Source organism: Diplotaxodon limnothrissa, linkage group LG16, assembly GCF_057381915.1.
Source record: "Diplotaxodon limnothrissa isolate DT_005_m linkage group LG16, D_limnothrissa_male_GT1.1, whole genome shotgun sequence".
Lineage (NCBI taxonomy): Eukaryota > Metazoa > Chordata > Actinopteri > Cichliformes > Cichlidae > Diplotaxodon > Diplotaxodon limnothrissa.
Window position 1 is genome coordinate 21,938,699 of NC_140611.1, and position 6,102 is coordinate 21,944,800.

A 6,102-nucleotide genomic window follows, 5' to 3' on the forward strand; every position below is an offset into this window, starting at 1 on the left:
CTCCAAATCTCAGGGGACGGCTGAGTGTAGCAGAGGTTGGTGTGCTGCAGGTGCTTTGTCCCTGAAAGTTCAGAGTAAGCAAAGTAAGAAGTGACACACACACTGAGCCAGGACAAGAGAAACATCCCTGGAAAGCTTTAGGTTTTCCTTAGTCGACAGCTTTATTAAAATGTCACAGATGTCAGTTCTATTTCTAATAAAAAGCTAATGAGGTTTCCTTACCGGAGGCCTGCAGTGCTCAAAACACCAAGATCCACAAGTTGTATTTTGCACTTTTTCCATAATCTCTCTTATTGTGTCTTGTATGAACCGTTCTCTGCTTGCTTCTCCTCCGAGAATAGGTTTGTCCACCAGAAGAGTTTTTTCTAGCCCTTAGGTGTGAATGACGTAGAGTTAATTTACTTCACTTGAGCAAAATTCTTCATCTGAATGTTACCTGTATTTCCATATTGCTCAAAGCAAGGTGGCCACCCTGTGGTATCAAGCTAAAACAAGGCTTAAGCAGCTCTGAGTTCACGACAGACGGACTGGTGCCGTGTTTTATGGACAGGGATGCAATTGTTGGTCAAAGGGATGTTATGTGACCTTTGAGTCAGTGATTGTTTGGAAAAGAATATATAACCTGTCACGACAGCTACAGATGAGGGACAGATTAAAGGAGGGAAAAATGCCTTAAAGTCACTCAGTCGGGTGTTGGTACACTGTGTGACACCACAGTTGCATCAGAATTCCTTTGTGTGCTCATTTGAGTTGAAATCTGGTGATTACACTGGCCATAACAAGAACACATTGATGATTTATTGCTTCCTAAATAGCAGAATTATTTTTAGATGCTATGAATATATTATAATCATCAAACGATTCACTGACATATTGCCATTTTGGAAGAGACCACCCAGGATGGAAATGATGAAATTTATATCCGAACAATGTCTTAGCTTTAATTTCTCCCCTTTTCTCACCGTTCTGTGTTCTTGTATGTGTTTGCTGCCGATTTTCTGCATTTGCTTGGCTGTTAGAGATTCCAGATTAAAGTAATGCACTATAATTCTAGTGTAGCCCTCATTTACTCAATACCATTAAATAAATGGGCTTTGGGTTCTTTTTCTAGTGTACTCTCGTACGATGTTTTAAATTAACTTCTCTTTTGTTTCTGGGATCAATGAAGCTTATTCCTTAACAGTAGCACTACACGCGAAAATTAACACCCCGACACCACCTCTTCAGCTCTGCAGCGAGCCCGGTGTGGTCTGCCATACTCATAATAGCCAAAAATACTAAGAAGTGTAAACTAGCTACTGTAGGTTAACTTTTAATTTTATTTTTTTTTAGCGTGTGGCTCCTTTAATACTTCTATGAGACCCAAAAACATCCCAGCGGTGCCTCCATTTTATGTAGCCCTCATTTACTCAATACCATTAAATAAATGGGCTTTGGGTTCTTTTTCTAGTGTACTCTCGTACGATGTTTTAAATTAACTTCTCTTTTGTTTCTGGGATCAATGAAGCTTATTCCTTAACAGTAGCACTACACGCGAAAATTAACACTAGTGTCTATAGTGCAGTAAATCATGTCATACACCATGTAAAGTAGAGCATTGCAACCCTCCTTTAGTTTACCAAACAATGAAAACAAGAAAATAATAAAATGGCAGATTTCAGTATTCAGGCAAACCAAAAACACACACAGCAATTTACCCACTGTACACAGAATCTCCACACATACAGTGTAAACCACCAGTGATAAAACAATTATAGTCCCAAACTAAACCTAAAGCCGGCAGAGATAAACCCTACGTTGCAGGCCTGTATTGCTCCAGTATAAATCCAAAACGATCTCCCAACCGGAAGTTCTTCACTCAACGAGCAAAAAATAAATAAATAAACTCAGTACCTTGTGAAACGTGCAATTCCCACCAGCTTAATCCAGGTAACAAGTTGTCTTCAGCTCCGTCAGAAACACTCCGCTCTGAATGCAGTAGCACAAAGATGAGGAAGGTCCGTGATCTCCACGTGCTCCACAAGCTACCTGTTTTAGCTTCCCACGTTGCCAGAGGTACTCTGAGTGACGCGGGCACTCAGAGTGACTATCTGGGGTGTGTCCGTCGTTATCCAGTTCGGTAACGATCCTCTGCAGCTTGTTACGTTCCACAACTATAGCGAAACGGCAGCCTACAGTAGTCCTTATTAGCGAACGGCTGGGTTAGCCTCACTTTAACTTAATGCGTGCACAGCCGCAAGAAACAAAGCACACAGTCCAGCAGACTCACGCTGAAACTTTACGTGTTATGTCACTAGCTTACCGACACTGTGACTTATCTGTCCGAAAAGTCAAAACACACTTACTCTTAGTACATAAAAAACAAGCTAACTTCTCCGGATGCTCCGTGTAACTCACGCACCACCTCTTCTCGCGCTCTCGTCTCTTTTTTCCTTTTCCTTCTCCACCCTGTGTTACCTTCACCGACCTTATCCCCGTAGGAAATTACAGTTCTCACAAACAATTCACAAGAAAAGAAAGATAACTTATTTTAAACAATGCAAACATGTTTTTAATAATTTTACATGAACTTTTACCTTTTTAATAAACAAGAAAATTTAAATAAATGAACTCTTTGATATTTATATTCTCAGACTTCACTTATCTTTTACTATTTATGCATCTTTTAAACCCGGGTTACACCCTCCCCCCACTAAATGTCTGGTGTCCTCAACAGACTACCAAGGAACTACAAGAACTTGGGAAGTAGGATGACCTTTTTACATACTCTGGCTCTTAGTCTTTGCCTATAGTGATAACAACCCCTCTATGTATAATAGTGATAGGCTGATCTTTAGCTTTTCCTGGCTCATCATAGGTTAAACGAACTACTGGTTTAATCTGTCTCTTAGGCCTTAGTTTAGGAGTGTCACCCAACAAATTACGGTGTGTATTTGGTTTCTGAGTTTTGGCAGACCGGGCTGTTATGGGATCCAGATCAGGTTCTGGGGCAGAATCTTGATCATCTTCTTCATTTTGGTCAGACTCCTCCTGAATATCCACCATGTGGTCGGGCTCAGTCTCACTGTCCCGATTAACGTCTTCATCCTCCAGTGGCAGTTCCTCCTTTTCACTGCGCTGATCAGAATCCGTTTCATCACTGACGTCATCCTGGTCTCCTGCACAATCCTCTTGTGGCACTGCTTGAGATCTAAGAGCCTGTCTTAATGCTTCTCTCACTCTTTCTTGAGTGTAGTAGTATCTCTGAGGCTCATAGTATTCACTTTCTGAGGACGAATCAGAATCCTGTGACAGCTGAGGGTCAGACGCAACTGTGGCCTGCTTTGGTTTCTTGCCCTTTGGTTTTTGTCTGTCACAACAGTTATTGCCTTCTTCAGGGATTGGCAATTTCACATGTTGGCCAATAGGAAGGATATGGTCTCTGTGGATTGTTTTCAGACGACCACTCCCATTCTCTTTCTTTAGTTGGTAGACAGGAAGGTTGGGCATTTTTCCAACAACTTGGTAAGGTATTGGACTCCATCTTGTTTGCAACTTGTGCTTCCCTTTGAGACCCCAGTTCTTTAGTAGGACTCTGTCTCCTGTCTCTAGAGACTGGAAACAAACTCTCTTGTCATAGCCCTTTTTGTTCTTCTGATGGACTTTGTCTGCCGTCTCGGATGCTAGCTTGTAGGCTTGACGGAGATCTTCTTTAAGCTTTGACACATAGCGTGAATGACTTTCCTCAGCTTTGTCAATTGTGGTCCCAAAGCACAAGTCCACTGGCAGTCTGGCTTCACGGCCAAACATTAGGAAGTATGGCGAAAAACCAGTTGCATCACATTTTGTACTGTTGTAAGCATGGACCAAATAAGGGACATGCTGGCTCCACTGACGTTTCTTTTCTGTGCTTAGAGTACCCAACATAGAAAGCAGCGTTCGATTGAACCGCTCTGGCTGAGGGTCTCCTTGCGGATGATACGGAGTAGTGCGCGACTTCCGTATCCCCATGTTCTTCAACAAGTCTTTGATCAGACGACTCTCAAAGTCTCGCCCCTGGTCTGAATGGATACGAGCCGGAAGACCATAGTGGACGAAAAACTTATCCACTAGGATTTTGGCCACTGTTTGAGACGTCTGATTCTTGGTCGGGAATGCCTGGGCGTAGCGCGTGAAGTGATCTGTGACCACTAAAACATTTCTCATGCCCTTGGAATCCGTCTCCATTGAGAGAAAGTCAATGCACACCAGATCCATAGGTCCACTGCTGGAGATCTGGTGAAGCGGTGCGGCTCTCTGGGCAGGAGTCTTGCGTGTTATGCATTCACCACAACTTTTGATATGGTCCTCAGTGTCTTGCAACATTCTGGGCCAGTAGAACCTTCGACGGAGTAAATCCAGAGTTCTCTCTATGCCGAGGTGTCCTGAGTCATTGTGTACTGATCTCAACACAACATCATGATACACCTTTGGCAGGACTAGCTGATGGACCTCCTCCCCTGAGTGACGTTTGGTGATGCGATAGAGCAGACCGTCACTCAGCAGGGTCAGCTTATCTTTCTCTCTTTTTAGGAGCGACAGCTCCGGTGTGTTGCCTGTCCATAAATTCTGTTGAACAGCTTTGACCGCTGGACCAATGACTGGATCCTCTTTCTGTGCCTTAGCGAGATCAGCTTTTGAGACGTGTTCCAGTGACTGTAACTCCATTGTAAGAGGAAATGCATAGATGTCAGGGATGCATTCCGGGGAAGCCCCGGTTTGGTCGACACATCTGGTGGGACACCCTGGGCTTTCTGAAACTTGTACTCTTTTGCAGATGGATTTAACAGCTGCCTCTGGTATAGTCTCCCATTCAGCATCAGTGTCAAAGTTTCTGGAGAGGATGTCTGCATCTATGTTATGCTTGCCTGGTCTGTAATGGACATCAAAGTCATACGTGGACAAAGCAGCTAACCATCTGTGTCCCACGGCATTGAGCTTTGCCGTAGACAGAACATAAGTCAAGGGGTTATTATCTGTTCGCACTGTAAAGCGCGCCCCATACAGATAGTCATGAAAGCGATCAACCACAGCCCACTTTAATGACAGGAACTCCAGCTGATGTATGGGGTACCTCTTCTCAGCCTGACTTAACTTCCTGCTGGCAAATGCAACTGGCCTTAGGTCCCCTTCTTGTAGCTGGTATAGGACAGCCCCCAATCCTTTGAAGCTTGCGTCCACGTGGAGCTCATAGGGCTTGGTAGGATCAGCGAAGGCTAATACCGGTGCATGGGTTAGGCAGTGGATGATCTGCTGAAAGGCTTTGCTGCAGGCATCATCCCACCGATCTCCAAAGGGTTCTGACTCTTTCAAGTAGGACTTGTTGATGTCTGGACTCTTTTTCTTGCTCTTTTGTGTCGGAGCATAACCTTTGGTCAGTTCAGTGAGAGGTCTCACAATGGCAGCATAGTTAGCAATGAATCGCCTATAGTATCCGCAGAAACCTAAGAACGATCTCAGAGTCTTTAGGTCGTGGGGCTGAGGCCAGGTGGTAACAGCCTCAATCTTCTGCTGATCAGGAGAGACACCTTGGGCAGACACAATATGCCCGAGGTACTTCACCTGTGGCTGACAAAACTGGCATTTGTCCAGGGAGATCTTTAGTCCTGCTTCTCCAAGACGATCTAGGACTTTAATGAGCCGCTCTTCGTGTTCCTCCAGCGACTTTCCGAAAACAATCAGGTCGTCCAAGTAAACCAGGACTTGGAGGAGGTTCATGTCTCCGACTGTTTTTTCCATTAGACGCTGGAAAGTCGCAGGTGCTCCTGTTATTCCCTGCGGCATTCTCTCAAATTGGAAAAAGCCTAGGGGACAGATGAACGCCGTCTTCTCTTTATCTTCCTCTGCCATTGGAATCTGGTAGTATCCACTACGCAGATCCAGCACTGTGAACCATTTGCTCCCAGACAAAGAATCCAGTGCTTCGTCAATGCAGGGGGTCGTGTACTGGTCTGGCACGGTCCGACTGTTAAGGAGCCTGTAGTCTATGCACATCCGTATGGTGCCATTTTTCTTTCTAACTATTACAATTGGTGAGGCATAGGGGCTACGGGATTCTTTAATGATGCCGGCACAGAGTAACTC